Source organism: Sarcophilus harrisii, chromosome 3 (genome assembly GCF_902635505.1).
Source record: "Sarcophilus harrisii chromosome 3, mSarHar1.11, whole genome shotgun sequence".
Classification (NCBI taxonomy): Eukaryota; Metazoa; Chordata; class Mammalia; order Dasyuromorphia; family Dasyuridae; genus Sarcophilus; species Sarcophilus harrisii.
Window position 1 is genome coordinate 209,839,438 of NC_045428.1, and position 18,632 is coordinate 209,858,069.

Genomic DNA, 18,632 nt, shown 5'->3' on the forward strand with positions numbered 1-18,632 from the left:
AAGACAAAAAGTAGGCAATTAAATAATATTTATTATTGAACATATGTGCATATAACCCTCCCCTCCCTTCCCCAACAACCACATGTTAACAAAACTTTTCAGATTTAGGTCACCTTCAGTGCTGTCCATTGAAGAATCTGTCTCATCTGCTCCAAGGTTAAACACACTGTCACAGTACCCAAATGTAAAGCCGGCTAAATGGGATGAAACACAACAACAATTAAGGAAATCTAATAACAGAAAGTGAACTTCATAAAGTATCTTATATGAACTTTGTTTTAGATGATAGCTCATATCATCCTGATAAGCACATAGGAAACACTAAAAACATTTATTAAATTTAAATTTTTATTATCAACAAATCACAAACATACTTTTACCTTTGTACATAGATATTATATTTTACATAACATATACAGGGAAGGGAAATAATGCACACAACTCTTAACTAATGTTTTAGTATACAGAAACTTCTTGATTTAATAGATCTTTGTTTTAATTTAGTTACTTAAAAAACAATCAAACAAAATAAAAAACTGCAACATTACATTCAGAAATAAATGATGTAGCCCCAGAAAGAGCAAAATCCTTATCAATCTAACAAGCAGCAGTAGATGTTTGTTATCATGCTTACAATTAATCGGGATCTGTAGAAAGCAGGGCCTTAAATGGTTAAATATGTTTGCCAATAGATTAGCATATTTTTCCATATAGGATCTTTGAGTAGAAATTAAGAAAAAACTGCAGTCAGTTTAATTTTTCATATGCATTTTTGGCATACTCTACATGTGTAACATACCCACCTGTTCAACCATACAGGCACCCAGGATAATTCTGTTACAGCTGGTTTGCACAAGGATTAGATGCTCCTTGCATTAGGTTGTAGATGTAGATATGGTTTCTGTAGTGATGAGGCAGACTGCAGAGATCTATTGGCTGCTGGCTTTGTAAATTTCATTCAGTTTGGTCCAATAGCGGAGGGAGAGAGTGGTACAGCCTGGACCTCTCTCCCTCCTCAATCTCTCTTTTTCTTGCAGATCAGTCTCTCTCCCTGTCTCTGTCTCTCTGCATAGGCAATCTGAGCTCTCACTCAGACATACACAACTCTTCCTTTCTTGCTGGGTTTGTAATGCATTTTGTTCCTGAATGTAGGTCATTTACAACAGAAAGCACCAATTTCCTCCAAACTCGTTTTTGTTTTTGTTTTTTTTGGTGGTGTTTGCATTCCTTTGGACAAGAAAATCTCCTTGGATTACCAAAAGGAGAGGAGCCTGAATTGATTAAACCCTCCTGTATCATGTTCAGTTAGGATTCCCTGGAAGAACCTGGCTGTGTATAAAGGACACTTAACGCAGATGCAGCTTTCCCCCGGCTAAGGTAGGTGCTAATTTCAGATACTCCTCAATGAGTTCTCTCTTTCTCTCTCTCTTTTTAAACCTTTCTTTTTCTTAATATTCGGGTTGCAGTTTTTACCCTAGCAAAAGGTGACAGGCTCTACTGCGGTGCTCTGGTTTTCACTTTTTCTGATATTTCTTTTCTTTTTTTGGACAATACTTTCTGAGATGCCTCCCCCATAATGTATCTCAACGGGGTCCCTATGGGTGTATGTATGAACATGTATGTACATGTGCATGCATGCACAGCTACATGTATATCTCGACATACAGATCTTATTTTGTCCAAAAAAAAAAGAAAAAAAAAACTGAAACGCCATCCGTTTGGAAGCATTTTGCTGCAATCAGCTATTTGAAAGGCGCTGGGGGCTCTATGTGATGTGTTTACAAAGTAGGTCTGCCTTACATACAAATAAACAGAAGAGTGTGGAGGGGAGAGGGGGAAAAATATCTGCAGTACTGGGAGAGGAAAAAAGCAAAGCTACAATTTTCTGCAAACCTGGAGATGAGAGATGAAAAAATAAGGAGCACTTCATGAAACTGTGAGAGTCTGGTTGCTTTCCCCCTTCCTTCTCTAAAGAAACTGTAAACCAACGCGTCCTGGGCTTTTTGGTTAACCAAAAAGAAAAAAAAAGGGGGGGGGGGAGCAGCCTTGGCTTGTGTTGCATTAAGCAATTCATCTCCCCCCACCCCCCTTCATCTGCTGGGCTCTGGGAAAATGACGGCTTGTGTGATGCATGGAATAACGCACGTGATTGATTAGAAACTGGCGTTTCGTGTTCGGTTTTATAGGGAAAAGATATCGTGGTGTTCAAAATACCTCGGGGGCAAAAATTAAAATTCGGTAGCAAATTGCTACCTCTGCAAAGCGGAGGAGAGAGGGCAGCGTGGGCTTTTTCTATTCATTTTTTCTGGGGGTCGGAATTTGTTGGGGGATGGGGGATGGGGAACAGCGGGGGCGCCGGGTAGGTGGTGAGAGAGGGGTTGGGGGGCGGGGAAGGAAACTGGTGGTTTTGTTTCTTCCGGAGTCTCTCAGAATCACTTGGGTCTGAGGGTAGATGCAGCTGCTGCTTCTACCAGAAACACAATTTGGAATCTCGAGAGGAAAAGAAAAGTTGGAAAATGCATAGAGCAGCCCCTAATTCCGGCACCCTGGCCTTTGGAACAGCGAAGTCCAATCGGTGCCAGTATTGCTCAGTCTTTGGGGATATGCTTGTCTTACTAGGAACCCCAAGTCCGGCCCACCCCGACTCTTGCCCTAGGAGGGTCTGGAGCTTTGACCCCCCACCTCCATAGCTCTTAAAAGCAAAACAGAATCCTAAACTCCAAAGTGTACCCCACCTTTGGACTCCCCAAGAGGAAAAATAATAATTCCCACTGTAATTGCTCTTCACTCCAAACCAACCATTTGGACCCCTACCTCTCCAATTCGGTTTAGTCTGCAGGGTTAATGGCGAAAATATAAAACCGCAGCCTTTGGGGGGGAGGAAAGGTGAGTTGCAGTGTGGGGGGCCCCGAAAAGCTGGTGAACTTGTGCTCGTTTCCCCGCTCCTCCCCCTTTCCAAGCCATTCCCAACGTCAGACCTGTTTCATTACTGCCCACCTCCGGATAGGGTTCCTGGACCTGCAGAACAGCGGGTGGGTACGGAGCGGTGGGGAGTTAGGACTTGCACGAAGAGATGGGGGTTGGGGGGAGTCAGAACCCTGGTTATGCAAAGGAGCGGGGAGGGGAGAAAGTGGGCTTGCAGCCCTAAGGCGTGAGAAATATGGGAGGGGGGGAGGGATGGAAGAGAGAGCTAGGAGTTCCTCTTCCCACCCTCTGGGTTCGGTCCCGATTCCCATCTCCGTTCTCGCTCTGACTCCCCCATAAACTGTCCCTTCACTCACCCCCCATTCATTGCAAGGTCTTGGCAGGCTCTGGCTTCAGACAAGACAAGATCATTCAGTCTCCCTACCAGATAGCCGCCCTCATAGCAGCAAACCCAGATCCAGCCCTTTCCCTAACCATGGGCTCTGCGGTGCCCAGAGCAGGTGGGATGCTACCCCCCCAGCGCGCGACCGAGGAGCTCTGGGTATTCATACCCAGAGCCCGCCACACTTGAGAGCCACAGCAGAGACCCCTCTTCTCCAGGAGGCAGTGGAAGCTCTGGTCCGGAGACTTTCTCCCCATCCAGTCCCAGGGCCCTTGACCCAACCTAGTACTCTGGGAACGGATGAATGCCCCTCTCCAGAGCATTCAGTTTTACCAGACTAGTGCTTCCTGCTCACCAACCCCTGCAAGGATTTCTTAGTGCTCTGTCTGGTGTCCCGGTTTTGTCACTCTTTCAGCAAAGACCCGCAGGTGGTGGGATCCTTGAGAGGAACAGACTATGTTTGATGTATTATTAGAATATTGATGGTGGTAATGATGGTGATGAACCTAAGGTCCGAGGCAGTTAAGCGAAGGCTGAGAAATAGAGGATTTGTGGGGGTAGGTAATGGGTTGGGAGCGGGGAGGTGGGCCGGCAGGGGAGTAATGGGAGAAAAAGACCTCTGAGTCAACTGGTATTCTGCTTATTTATGGTAACTTAATGATCTTAATCTAAATGAATATAAAAGCGGGTGGTCTCATCTGGGGGGAAAAAGCCAATTCAAATCATAGCTAGACTCAACTTGAAAAAATGGAGGGGGGAGGGTTAGTTGGGGGCTATTGAAATGAGCAGGTGCTGTTCTTGCAAGAAGAAGCCACAAGGTGGTGGTATGGATTCTTCTTTCTGCTTTTTATTTTATTTCATTATTTGGTCAGTTTGGGGAAAAGGTTTTTATATGTTCATATCCCACTATTCTTGAAGAGATATATAACGGTCAGGTTTTTAAAATACCGGGAACATCTTCTGAACATTTTTCTGAGCCGAGAGGAGGGAAGTTTCCTCATTCTAATTCAACACTTGCCAAGAATTAAGAGGAGGGAAAGTAATGGAAAGGAAAGTTCCGAGTTAAATTTATTTATCCTGATGTAAGAGAAATGGAAGAATCCAAAGGCACTGGTTAAATAGAGACAGCAGTAAAGAGCATGCATACGAATTGGAAATATGTATGTAATATAGCTTGAATTTAAGTGGACTGATTTTGGTGATGCAGTTACTTATCTCAGCCTCCTAAATGATTTTCCTTGAGGTGTATAGCTTTTCGAGGATTGGCAGAGTTATAATGATTATGAACTTAAAACAAAATCTAACTTAAGAAAGGATTAGTCCATTACCTTTATTTGGCCTTTATGAAAAGAAATCTAAGAAACATTCCATCTTCAAATAGTATGAAGGGATTTCCCTATGTAGAAAAAGGAAGAAGATTGGAGGACAAAGACACATGGATGAATTAATTTCTTGTTCCCAGAAAATCTCTGGAGCTTCCATTTGCCTCAACATTAAGACCATCAGTATTGCATTAACTTCCCTGCTAAAACAAATTTATCTCAGATTAAATATTCAGTAATATGCGACTCATGGAAAATGTAAATAGACAATTGCTATTAGATATATTAATACCTTATCTTTCCAGTTGCGAAGAAAATAATTTGGGGCATCATAGTAAGCTGATAATTACTTCATCGGTTTTAACTCAGTGGATAAAAATCAGAACTTTGACTTTCAGAGAAAGAATTGATTGTAAGTTTAATCTTAATTTTTATTGCTTTTTAAATGAGCATCATTTGTTGTTGGTATTTTCATTAAGTGTGAGTATTTTCTTTGATGCCAGAATTATTTTCCTTTGTAAATTTTTTAGAGATACTGTTGTGTATATATGGTGGTTCCTCTAAATATAACACCAGGTAATTATCCACTAAATCTGAAAGCAGTAAAAGATATTTCATAGGTGACCTATTGCTTTATAATATTTTCAAAATATTTGATAGTATTTTATTATTAAGTAAATACATTTTAAGGACATGAAAGCTCATATACTTTAACCTGAAATATTAATCCTTAGTACTGGAAAGCTTTTCCTATTCAGATATATTTTTTGAAGGGAAGAGATAGATACTATTTCCACTCAAATTAATCCTGCCCCTGCTACATTTACATTAATTCACAGAATTAAAAAATTGTAAGTATCAATTTTAGGAGCATTCTTTAGAATATTTATTAGAGTTTCTCTGCATTAATTCCAGTACAGTAACCAAGAAGTAATGAGATGTCCACTCAGAAGTAAACAATGATGTTTCTTTTGTTGCTTTTAACATTTTATAATTTTAAATAGCCCTAAAGAAAACTCTGTGATTACAGTAATAATGCTTAAAAGATATAATAATTAAAAATGCTTATTTCAATAAAATGTCAGCAGAAAATGTTATGAGACCCTTAAAAACATTTCTGCTGAACACTAAGAATATTTTTTAAGAACGATTCCTTAGTTGGCTTTAAGAAAATGCTTCATTCCAACATAGTGAGATATGACTTCAGTACTGGACAGTAACCTAGATACACATTCAAAGCATATAAACCTCATATTTAGGTAGGAGGGAATAGCTTTTCAAGGACCATGGTACATATACTTGTTCACATTATGTGTGGGGGGAGAAGTTTTCAGAGTGGTTTAAATGATTTACCTACATCTCCCATTTACTATTCTTTGAGTGATATTTGATGTGTGACTATCGTAGTATGAATCAGTGTGTATATAGGAAATGTATATTCACTTGAATTATATGTGTAAACAGATAGATAGATAGATGTATGGATGGATGATAGGGTTTTTTGCTCTGCCCATATCACAAGCAAAATTTATGAAGGCCACCTAATTAGATGATGAAAGGCAGAAATAAAAGCTACATGGTCTGGAGTATTAACAAAACAGCTTACATTGAAACAGGCTGTTATGTTCCTCAGCCATGTTCATTTACTGATTATTTTCTGGTTTTGTCAGTTTCTCAGTACAACCTACATTTGGCCTTTCAAAGGTCCACACTGTTCACTGATGAGTGAATGACATTAAAAACAGATACTCATTGGGGGAGTCAGTAGGGTGAGTTTGGAGTATGTTATAGCACAAGAAACAAAAAGCTGCTTAGAGCTTGACAGTTCTTCCATATGATGACTAAAAGTGAATAGAAGGGAAGAATCTGTTCCTGGTGTACCCTGAATTTCTTAAGTTCACAATAAAATTGGTTTCTAAACATTGTTAGCAATGGACTACACAGGTTAGTATGGAGAATAACCTTGTAGTTAGTTCCTTGTATTTCAAAATACAGCTAGTTTTTCCTTGTCATTGTTCAGTTTAATTCATTGTTCAGCTCAATTGTCATTGTTCAGCTCATTTAATTTTGAAAACTTTTATACTCCATGTTTTCTTCTCTGTACTCTTTCCTTTCTTAATAGCTCTCTTACATTTGCTTTGGTTCCTAAGTCAGTATGAAAGGTGTACATACAAAGTTATCTGACAGTAGAATAAAAAAATATTAATATTACTAATACAAAGTGATAGCAAATTTACATTCGATAATCATGGAAAGAAGACAGAAAATGGGAAGAGATTACAAGTGCTAATTATTTGAGAGTTAAATTTGAAAGAGACAAATTTTTATTTTAAGATGGTGTGAATGAGGTCTGACATGTGACTTAACAGCTCCTTCCAAATGTGTGGAAATGACCCCAAAGTTTTGTTTGGGTTGTTGTATTTAAAATAAACTTTATATAAACTGATATGTGTGACATCAGCAAAGTGTTAGAGTTGTGATTAAAAATAGTGAAAAGTTGCTAGTGATGGCCACCTAGAGGATTTCAGTTTTTTTTCCTCTCAGCTCTACTCTAAAATTTTAGCTCATTTGCACTGGAAAATGCCTTAAAATATTTATGAATATTCAGTTTATGTTATAACATGTTTTTATTTTTGTTTTCATTTTACAGAATCAACATTCATAACAAAAATATTATTTTGATATCGTTCCCCATATTTTCCCCTCTAGGCTTTTGGGGAGCTATATTTTACAAAAATGCAATCCATTTAAATCAAGTTTTTTTTTTTCATTAAAATTCATAGACTTTAGACATAAATAATATGGCCACATAACAGATTGGATGGAAGATGCCCTTGGATGTAAGAATACCATGATTCACATAATAGCTATTTAAATATTAAAGTAAATCTTTTAGTACCCCAGAAAAATCTTAAAATTATTTAAGTTGGGTTGTTGATTTGAATTACTAGACTTTGCATATTGAGTGTTTCCTATTACTGAAATTTACAAGGAAATTTTTTTTCCTTGGAAAACAAGGAAACATTTATTTGTATATATTTCTATGTATATGGAAACAGACCTATAGACATGCATACACATATTACACATAAAAGTTACACATATCCAGATATGTATGACTATTTCTCCTTTGAGTTACAATGTTGTTCAGTTGTTTCAGTTGTATCTCTTTGTGAGTTGCATTGCTTGATGGGATTGCTTCAAAGAAAATCATAATTACTAAAACAGGTATTAAAATCTAGTATAAAAATTAGCATAGTCTGTTAAACAGTAAGTATTTATTTATTTATTTTGGTGAGGTGATTGGGGTTGTGTTAACACTGTTAAATGTTTGAAGCTGCATTTGAACTCAGGTCCTCCCGAACCAAGATTTATGTGCCATCTAGCTATCTTTCCACAAGTATGTAAGTACATAATGAATACTAAATAAACCCTCTGCTAAGAGCCAGAGATATATATAAAAAAAGAAGTTTACATTGTCATCAGATAGACAGCATATTTAAGGTAATTGATTATGCCAATTGAACTTTAAAAAATTTTAATTTTCTCTCATCATAGCTGTATTCTGGATTTGTTTAAGGTAACATTGCTTCATATTTAACATTTCATTGTTAATAACATGCATATAAACAAATCTGCTATAGTACTAAATGTTTTTATTATTCAAGAGTTATTAGAAGTCTCTAAAAGAGCAGTCCCAAAACAAAAAAAAAAAAAATCAATAGAAATACTTTCTTTTTTTTATTTCCCAGAATTTTCCATCCCCAAAGAATGACCCCATGTATTGTGAAGAATAAAAATAACTTCGAGTTTCGAAAATTTGTGTTTTCAATATTGATGAAAACTAAATAGCTCTTTATTGTCCACACCATTATTGCAAGATATACATAATGTCCAATAGGACATTAGATTTAGAATTGGAAATAATCTTCTATATGGTTTAGTTCAATCACTTTATTTTATTTTTTTAACTTATGATATATGTTATTAGCAGCAGAGGAGAATTTTAGACTTAGATCCTGTTCCTATAATCATGACTCTTTTCACTATATCTGATTATTTACACTTATCAACCTGATCCCTTATAAAATGATACATTACCTAAAGGCAAAAGTAAATGCCTCTCTGAGAAATATATTTGTGTCTATGCTTGTTTTTTTTGGTTTGTTTGTTTGTTTACTTGTTTTACTTTGGAATAATGCATTTCTAAAAGTTCTAGCATCATGACAGAAAAGAAACATTCAAAAACAATCCAACTAAGTCCCCCATTTTGTAGAGGAGGAAACTGAGAGACTAAGGGATATGCTCAAGGTCACATAAGTATGTGAAAGAGGCAAGATTTGAAATGAGGTTTCAGAATCATAGGATCTTCAGATTCCAAGGAGAAAATATTTGCATTTAATTAATGAGTATTTTTAAACATCTACTGTTTTTGAAGCAATAGAGAAAATATGATGTTTTGTTATTCAATGGTTATTCAGTCACATCCAACTTTACATGATTCTAAGTTTTCTTGGGAGAAATGCTATAATGGTTTTCTATTCTTTCTCTAACTCATTTTACAGATAAGGAAATGAAATGAAAACAGTCAAATGACTTGCTCAGGATTACACAGTTATATCTAAGGCCAAATTTGAATTCAGGAAGATGAGTTTTTGTGACTCAGGGTTGGGCACTCTATACACTGTGCCATCTAGCTGTCCCATAAAGCAGCAATAATATGGGCTACATTTAGGGACATGCTATCAATAACCTGAAAGCATTTATTTTTTCTTAATTCATTTTGATTATTCTCTTGTCTAAATTCAGTGACAACTTTTCTAAGTAATTATTTGCTAGTTGTATGAATTTGTGGTGAGTTGACATTATACAAACTTGGGCTTCTTCTAGGGAGGAATGTTCATTGAAATCCCTGTGAACTCCAAATCCCATGTTCAGATATAGGGTGTATTAGATAGTCTCTGAGCTCTGTTTCCCTTTTGCTGGACCCATTATAAGAACCAAATTAATTCTACTGATTGATTACAATACTAAGCTTCATAAGTTTGGGACTTAGAAAGACATAGAATGTTAAGGCAACCACATAGTCTATTGATTTTAAAAGAGTTAGGCAAAGGTAATTTCCTACTTGAGAAGTACATTGTGAACCTCATGAACACCAAAATGAAGAATGTGTCAGCTTTCATGCAGACTGTCAAATAAGCAACTTAAAAAGATAATCTCCATCTATAAATGTTCATCTTTTGTTGAAGGTACACAATTTTATCTCCCTCTGGTGACAAAAGTTCTGTACTTGGAGATCTTTTAAATAACAAAATGTTTGTGTTAAAGAATGGAATGAGCAAAGGATAGTCAGAAATTGTAGGTTTTTCTGTTCCTGTGGCCCTTGTTTTACCTGCATTACTTATTTATTCATATTGTATATACGATATATAATTGAAAAATCTAACTGGTAAGTGGAACAAGCATAAATTAACATAGAATTTATTGTCATACAATGCAACTCTCCCCTTGTTGACAATGCAGTATGATTTTGAATTACAAGAAAGTTATGAATCTAAAAATGTAGTAAACAACTTAAGTAAACAACTTCCTTCCTTCCTTCCTTCCTTCCTTCCTTCCTTCCTTCCTTCCTTTCTTCCTTCCTTCCTTCCTTCCTTCCTTCTTTCCTTCCTTTTCAACTTGGAACAAAATTTCCTATGAAAATCACAATGCTAAATGCTTTAGCAACCATCACCTCTAAATTTATTTAATCCAGAATAGAGATAAAATATAAATAAATTGGAGTAGAAGTAAGAACAAAAGTACTATAATTTGGCTATATTTGTCATTTATTAATACTCTGGGACTTTGATCATTATTTATTTCACATTTCTGTGGGAAAATGCATTTTACAGTTCAAAGAAAAAGCAACATGGTAGTTAGAATGCTTATGTTGTGTGACTTGGTTTGAGATAAGAATGTCTCTCCCTGTATTCCCATATTTCCTTGACATCACACAATAGTCCCTGGCCAACATCTCAACAGTGAAAGAAAAATTAAAAAAGAAAAGAAAACTTGGAAAATACTCTATCTCTGAGAATTCAGAACCCATCACCAAACTCATTTGAACCTTTTTATCCCTTTCAGAGGGAAAGCAATTCAGTTAAGCATGGATGTTATTAAGTCATGTTTTCAAGTAAGAAAACCTTTGTAGGCTGTTTATTTGCTAGTCTCTTTGAGGACTTTTTTTCTTTGTTTCTTTTTCATTTTCAGCCACAAAGGTATTTGAATCATAGGGAAAGGGGAAAGATTTAAAGGGTAAGAAAATCAGAAGTTATTTAGAAATAGGTTGAGATAAGAAGAAAAAAATGGAAATACCTGGGGAGGAAGTGGGACTATTCTCAGATAAGGTAAACTAGACTTTTTATATATCATATTTCTAATCTTAGCTAAATTAGAATATTTCAAAAATTCTTTATGTTCTTCCAGGTTTTTAGGAACTAGAGAGTATAATTGGATTATAGCAAATCTCAAATACAAATTATTCAATTATGAATAATCCATTTGAAATGAAACTTCAAAATCATAAAATTGACCTCATGTGAGGGTGTTAGCACCAGTCTCATTATTTATAGGCAACACAACCTTATAGGAAACACTTTTATGCTTATATAAATCAATTACTAGTCATTATAGTTTGTGATAATTTCTAAACATGAAAATTTTTAAGTCCAAGTTTAGTTCTACATATAAAGTGTTATCTATTTCTCCATTGCAGCCATCTATTTGAGTTTTCTAAGTCCATTTAGTTAGATGAAATAATATTTATTTTATATAGTGTTATAAATGTGATATAATATTAAGTTAGATATTTATAATAATTGCAAAATTGTTGATTGTGAATTCTTTTAATGAAGTTGATCTTGTTGGCATGGTGACTCTTGAAAATGAGAAAAGGATGCTGCTAAGTAGTAGGAAGAAAAATCTGGTGTCTGAAATGAGGCACATTATCAAGTGAAGAAGCATTTTAAAGTGACTCCTATGTATAAAGCATCTGCATATGTTACCTTTAGTATTACTATGTTAAACATTTAATTTCTTTATAATACTCCAAGTTGTCTTAGTGGGATTTTTGTTGACTGGCTATTTCTAATTCAAGAGTCACGAAATACTGGCTTTATTCTAGCTAACTTGGTGGCATTAGAATCATCTGATCAACAATGGGAAAATCACAATTGTAATTTATGTTAGGCTCATTGAGAATCTTATTTAGTATAGAGTAGTGGGCATATATTGTATTAGGAAATGCTAGCTAGTCTCAGATTTCTCATGTGTTAAATGAAAATGTTGGACTAGATTATTTAGTCCTGAAGGATTACATGAATACTTCCTTCCTTAAGTGAGGGACATAGGGTTACTAAATCATTAAATGACTGAGTATATCATTGTAAAATACCTACTAAAAAAACTTTAATTGAAACAATACACTGAATAATTCTGTAGTCACACCAGATCAGACCTAATTTAATTTGATTAGTAAAATTTACTTATTTCATTGGATGATCTGTGCCAATTCATTATCAAATTACTGTTGCCAGCAATATTTTTTCCCAAATTTTTGAAACATCTCCTTCCCTAAATTTTTTTGTTGGTTCTTTGTTTTTCTCAGAAATTTAGATATGTTTTCCTACCTTCTGCAAGATCATTCTTAAATATTTTTATCTTTATTTTTCTTATTCTGTGTCTTCTTAGATTTGCTGAACTTAAATTTGATTAAAAACTAGTCTATTTTTTTTCTATGTATCCTTTTTTTCTGATGGCATTTCATAGTTGGAAACACATTTGTATAGTCTTTGTTGAGTTTTTGTTCCCAACCATCACTTTCTATAGAAGTATTTTAAAATTAAAGATCTCATTAAGTTAATTAAACTTAGCACTTAACTCTGCCTTTAAAAAAATCTGGAATGCCTGAGAGGACAGCCTGGCTAAATAGATTGGGGGCAGAAGATACAGTCAGAAGACTTAAATTCAGATACTCCTTTTTACATATATTGGCTTTATGATACCAAGCAAATCCTTTACTTAATATCTCCTAGTGACTCAGATAATACATGATAGATTAGTTTATTATGGGCATTTGCTTCAGTGGAATGAGTTGCCATATTGAAAAAAAAATCACAGGTCTGAACTGAAAATATTCAATTTCTATTCATTCTTATTAATGACAATCTTAAGAATTATTACCATTCTTTCAACTAAGAAATTAATTTATTTTTACCCACAGTGTATCAAATATCTCCTGTCCCTAAATCAACAAGTAATGTGGGTTTCATATGTAATATACAAATGTAATATAAATAAATGTATAAATAAAGGTTTAGGTACACCTAGGCTACACTTTGGCTCTGAAAGATGCCATGTATAAGGATGTGTGTGTGTGTGTGTGTGTGTGTGTGTGTGTGTGTGTGTGTTGTGTGTGTTGTGTGTGTGTGTGTGAAAGAGAGAGAGAAAGAGAGACAGAGAGAGACAGAGGCAGAGAGACACACACACAGATAATGTGTGTAGGGAACTCTTTTTGTTGAAATAACTCACCATTTCAGATCAGTGATTAATCTCTAATTTTGAGGATAAAATAACTTTCTAATATTTGTAAATCTAACATGGGTCAAAAGCAGTGGTGTTCTGTAGTCTGCTCACATTTGCAAGTGAGAGGCAATTGTCAAATTTTCAGTGTTTTGGCAAATGCTATATACCAGGACTTTATTGTGATGGAGGAAATATTAATACATTGAATTCAATTTAACAGTGTGTTTTGTGTATATTTCCCCCACTTGAAATACAGTTATCTAACGTTTTACCAGCACATTCTTAAGGCATAACTGACTATCTCTTGAAACTAGCTCTTTGTTTAACATACGGAATACTCTTTGTGCTACACTGCCTCCAATCCACTTTTTAGTTGCCTCAGTCAGTTAATCTAATACTACCCAAACTCTAAGATTCTACTTTATTCTCTCTCTCATATTTATTCTCATATGAAGGAAAATTTTAATATGATTATAGTTCCTCTCATAAACTTTTTAAAATACTTAATTTTCTATAGAACTTATTGTTTAAGAATAAATTAATCTTAAAAAGGTAAAATACTGAAATCTCAAGATACAATTTAGAAAAATCTAAACTAGCAATCACATTTTTTTTACTAGTCCTGTGAGTTTTTTGGAATGTTGTACTCTTAGTGAGAACATTCTAATAATGTCCTCTGTGTTGCAGCCTTAGAGAGTTATGTGGAGCACTGAGAGTGTCACATAGTCAATATGTGTTAAATTAAGATTTAATTCCAGTTTCCTGACTCCAAGACCAATTCTAATATATCAGTGATTTCCAAACTTTTTTGATCATTGAACTCTATCAGTAACCATTTTTGTATGTACATTCCTAACGTGTATATATTGCAGAGATTCTTAAATGGAGTATGTGAATTTATTTAGACAAAATATTTTGATGACTTTATATTAGTGATATTATTTTCATTTGTAATCTTTTGTATTTTATTTCATGCATTTAAAAACATTCTGCTTACACCTCTCAGACTGGCTGATGACAAGGAAAGATAATCATAAATGTTGGAGGAAATGTGGGAAAACTGGGACCATAATGCATTGTTGGTGGAGTTGTGAAATAATCCAACCATTATGGAGAACAATTTGGAACTATGCGCAAAAGGCTATAAAAATGTGCTATAAAGTTTGATTTGACATTAAAGAAATAAAAATAAAAACATTCTGATGAGGAGTCCATAGATTTCACCAGAGTAAAAGATCTCTTTTGAGATCTAGGACACAAATAATGTTCTAAGATCCCATATTTAGAGAGTGGGTCTACAATCTTGGACAAGTTATTTTATACCTCAGTGTTTAGACAACCCTTTAAAACCAGTGGTGTTAAACTTAAAACAAAACAAAAAGGCCACCAAACACTACTATAAGAGCCCTACTGGAGGCATATTGACTTTTTCTTCAGTCTTTCAATTTTTGTTGAACTTTTTATGCCACCATTTGGGTTTTCTTGGCAAAAAACAATGGATTAGTTGGCCATTTCCTTTGATTTACAGATTAGGAAACTGAGGCAAACTGGTTTAAGTGACTTGTACAAGGCCACAGCTAGTAAGTGCATAAGGGCAAATTTGAACTCAATTCTTCCTGAGTGTAGACCCTGTGCTTAATATACTGACTCACTTAGCTATTCAATATTGACTTAGAAACCACATATTAGCATTATCTATGTTCTTTTACATTTCAATTTATTTTGTTAAATATTATCTAATTATTTTATATTTTCTTTTGGGTCAATGTAGATCATTTTTGATACCTCTACTCTAAGATTATAAATTACAGAAAAAGTCTTAATCTGTGGGTAGGAGTCATTTCTTCAACCATTAATTCCCTTTTCCAGTGAAAACACAGATTTATTCCTCATCCCCTCATCCTCATATCTGCACTGTCATATTAATTCGTTTTTTATACTATGAGATACTAACAAAAATTTAAATAAAAAAACCAAGACAAATATCAAAGAAACAATATTTTAAGTGATTATTTATTTATAAATTCTTGTAAAACTACTCATGAAAATATCAATAATAATTATTATTTAGATTGTTATTAAGCTCATCAAAAGCAGTAATAATCATTATCTTATTAAAAGTTTCATTACTTTTAATAATTTTGATTTAACACTTTGTGATACAGCATTCTATCATTTTATGCTGAGGAGAATGAATAAGGCCATTACTACCTCTTTTGTATTGTGACAATGTTTTGCTCAGAATACTTCACTTACCATATATTATATGTGGATTTCTGATGAACAGAGGATGTCAGTGTAAATCCATATATTAAATATTAATGAAGATTAATTTCTTTTAAAGAGTGAATATGTTTTTAAGATAGCATGTGTAATCTATTTTTCCAAATGTATATAGGTACCAATCATTCCTTTTTCTTGTCACATCCTATTAATCAGCAGCACTTGATTTGCTATAAACAAATACGGGGGACTAGGTAATATTTGATTCTTAATATCAGCAGGTAGAAAGCTCAGATTTTATGGAATGGCATTTCATTTACTTCAGGTTGTTAGAATTCAAGGCCAGAAAGAGTGATTGATTGATTGGAAAGAGTTTCTTTTATTTATTATGTCATCATCTGATTGAAATTGGACTATGTAATCAGTAATGCTTGCAACACCAGAGATCACATAATGCATGTCACATTGACCCTGGTCCTTTCTGTTTTCCATTTGCAAGTAATGTGGCTTTGGATGAACTCAGCTATCCAATTTGGCCAGAATGCTAGAATCACACAGATATATAGAAACTCTATTTAGGAGATAGCATACTTTTTCCACCATAAAATGAGTCTCTGAGAAGTCACCTGCAGAACTTAATAGGACACTGAAATTTATCTTATTTTCTACCTTCATTTTGTAATTGTTTCATAATATTCATTCCAGTAAGAAATCATATTTCTTTAAAAAATCATTTCTCCTTTCCTTGTTCCCTTCTTCATGGATTTCCATATAATTGTGCTCTAGCATTTAAAACTCTCCATTACTTAGCCCCAACCTATCTCTTCTGGTTTGTTACACCTTACTCCTCTAAATGAAATCTCTGGTCTAGTCAAATTGGTATTTCTAATAGAGCATATTCTATCAGCCATCCTCAGGTCTTTGCACTTGTTCTCCCCAGTGCCTAGAAAGTACTCCTGAACTTCTATCTCTTGGATTCCTAGGTTCCTTCATGGTTCAACTCTAGGACCATCTTCTATAAGAAGCATTGTGCTACTAATAACATTTCCCCCCAAATTATATTTTTATCTATTTTTATATTTCTATATGCATACATGTTGTTTCTCTTAACAGAATTTATATTTTTGAAGACATAGGCTTGATTGGCTATTGTTTTTGGGTTCCTAGATTCTAGTATAATATGTAGCACATATGTTAATGAAAAGAATAATATATATTTGTTGAGTGTTTACTTGTCATCTTCCTTAAACCCATTGGACCCATATTCCTGTCCTGATTTCTCTGAGAAAACATCCCAAGGATTCTACATGCATTAGCCTCTCTTGTTTAAACCTTTCTCATTACTGCCTTTTATAGGTACTTCCATAATCATCTGGGGTAGGTTCAGATTGGTCTGCAGGAGCCTTGGCTGTTCCAGTTCCCATAGGTCTGACTGTATCTGTGCTATTACTATAGCTGCCCAGCCTTTGGATGGAATTGAGGAGGGACACAGTGACCAGCTGCCTGTTCTGATGTGCTCCATGTAACCCATCATCTCCTTATTTCTTTTCCTCCACCATTTGAATCTCATTCTTTGATGCTACATCTCTCCCTCTTTCACAATGTTCTTTTGAAACTCATAATAGACAAGCTCTATCTCCTGACAACTACATATTTCAGTAGGATGCTACTATTCCCCTGCCATTGACCTTCTAAATTATTATCATGATTTTAAAATAAAATGTTCCTACCTGGAAGGGATATTGGGAAATAGTTTGAAAATGAACTCTGCTTCATTCTCAATGTTTCTGCTTTTTAGAGAGAAATGTGGAAGACTGATGCTACACCAGCTACCTAAATAGGTAGACCTCAAGAAATTGAATGGGAAGCCCTAGACCTCATACTTCTTTTTTTACATAATTTTCTTAACCCTGGGGATCCAGAATTATACTTTAGAGACCACTGCATTGTAGACGCTGCCTCTTAATCAGTTCTAGGCTTCTCAGAATTACATATTATGCTCTCACCTGTTAAGACATATCTATTGATTATAAAATAAAAATGATGTGTTTGAGATAAGTAACTGAGAAGGGAATTTTGTGAAAAGTGTTGGACAGATGTTACCAATATATAGTAAGTGAATCTTAATTTTTTGGATTAGTTTATTTCAGTTCATTGTAATTATTGTTTACCTAATAGTATGCTAAAACTTATATCTTCTTGCTAGAAACATTTTCTAAGAGCTACATACAAATTAAGCTCTAAATAATTTGCATTTTACTGCTTTTGAATATAAGACCTAAAGTAAAATAACTTGGCCTTCATTCAAGTCAGGAAGACCAGAGTTCTTTCTTATCATCTAAGAAGAGTTAAAGGATTTGGTTTTAAATCCTGACTCTGCTATTTACTATATTGACTGTGGTCAATTTATTTAGCCTCTTTGGGACTTAGTTTCCTCATCTATACAATAAGTGGACTGGACTGGGGTATATTCCATCTTTCCTTCAGCTTTGTTCATATTGGCTATACTACCCAGGGCAGAGTTCAGTGCTCCCAGGCAACTTTCAAAAACTAGTAAAATAGGTGCTTTTTCAATTTCATTGAGGGAGTTTCCCTCTTAGGAATTCCTCGCGGCAATGAAAGGTCCTAAAAAACAAAAAACAAAAATCTTGTGAATAGGTTGCTGCAGGACAATTGGCTTGATGGATAAGCAGCTGGGTCTGTGTGCATCTTGCTTTTTTGACCCAGTATGTGTGACTATATAAGTCATTCCTGTCTATGATTTAGCATATGTCCTTAGGATATATTTATTTAATAACAGAGGGAGTTCCAGCAATTGCAGATTGAGTAATTCTGATAAACATTATTGCTTTCAAAGGCACATTTATTCTGCCTTGAAATCTATACATCAATCCATAGAAAATGCTGGTTTTAGTCTCCTTCACATAAGGGAACATTTTTTTAAAAAAGAAAATAAATGTATACCTAGGGGTGGGGAGAATTGAGGGGATGAAGATACCTTTGCAGCTCTCCATTTAAATGTACACCAGAGGCCTTTATTTAAGAAAAAAAAAAAATGTTGCTTAATTTAGAGGAAATGCAAGGTACTCAGTATTCACAGATGCCTCAGGGCTTCCCTAAAGTAGGAAACCTAACACCATAGGCATTTTGTCACACTTATTTAGCCATCTCTGGTTTAAGATACTTATCCTAAAAAATCTGTCCTTTCAAAT

The 18,632-nt window shown here is 34.7% G+C and overlaps 1 protein-coding gene across 3 annotated transcripts in view; it reads left to right on the forward strand.

Annotated features, from left to right (window-relative positions):
* Window positions 1-964: 964 nt before the first annotated feature.
* NLGN4X (neuroligin 4 X-linked) overlaps window positions 965-18,632 on the forward strand; it is a 444,496-nt gene continuing 426,828 nt past the window's right edge. For 2 of the 3 annotated variants that reach the window (XM_031959031.1, XM_012546108.2), the window contains exon 1: window positions 966-1,377. The gene's annotated coding sequence lies outside the window, so the exon portion shown is untranslated. Of the gene's footprint in view, window positions 1,378-18,632 lie in introns of all 3 variants that reach the window. The other variant, XM_003765598.2, reaches the window with a different exon arrangement.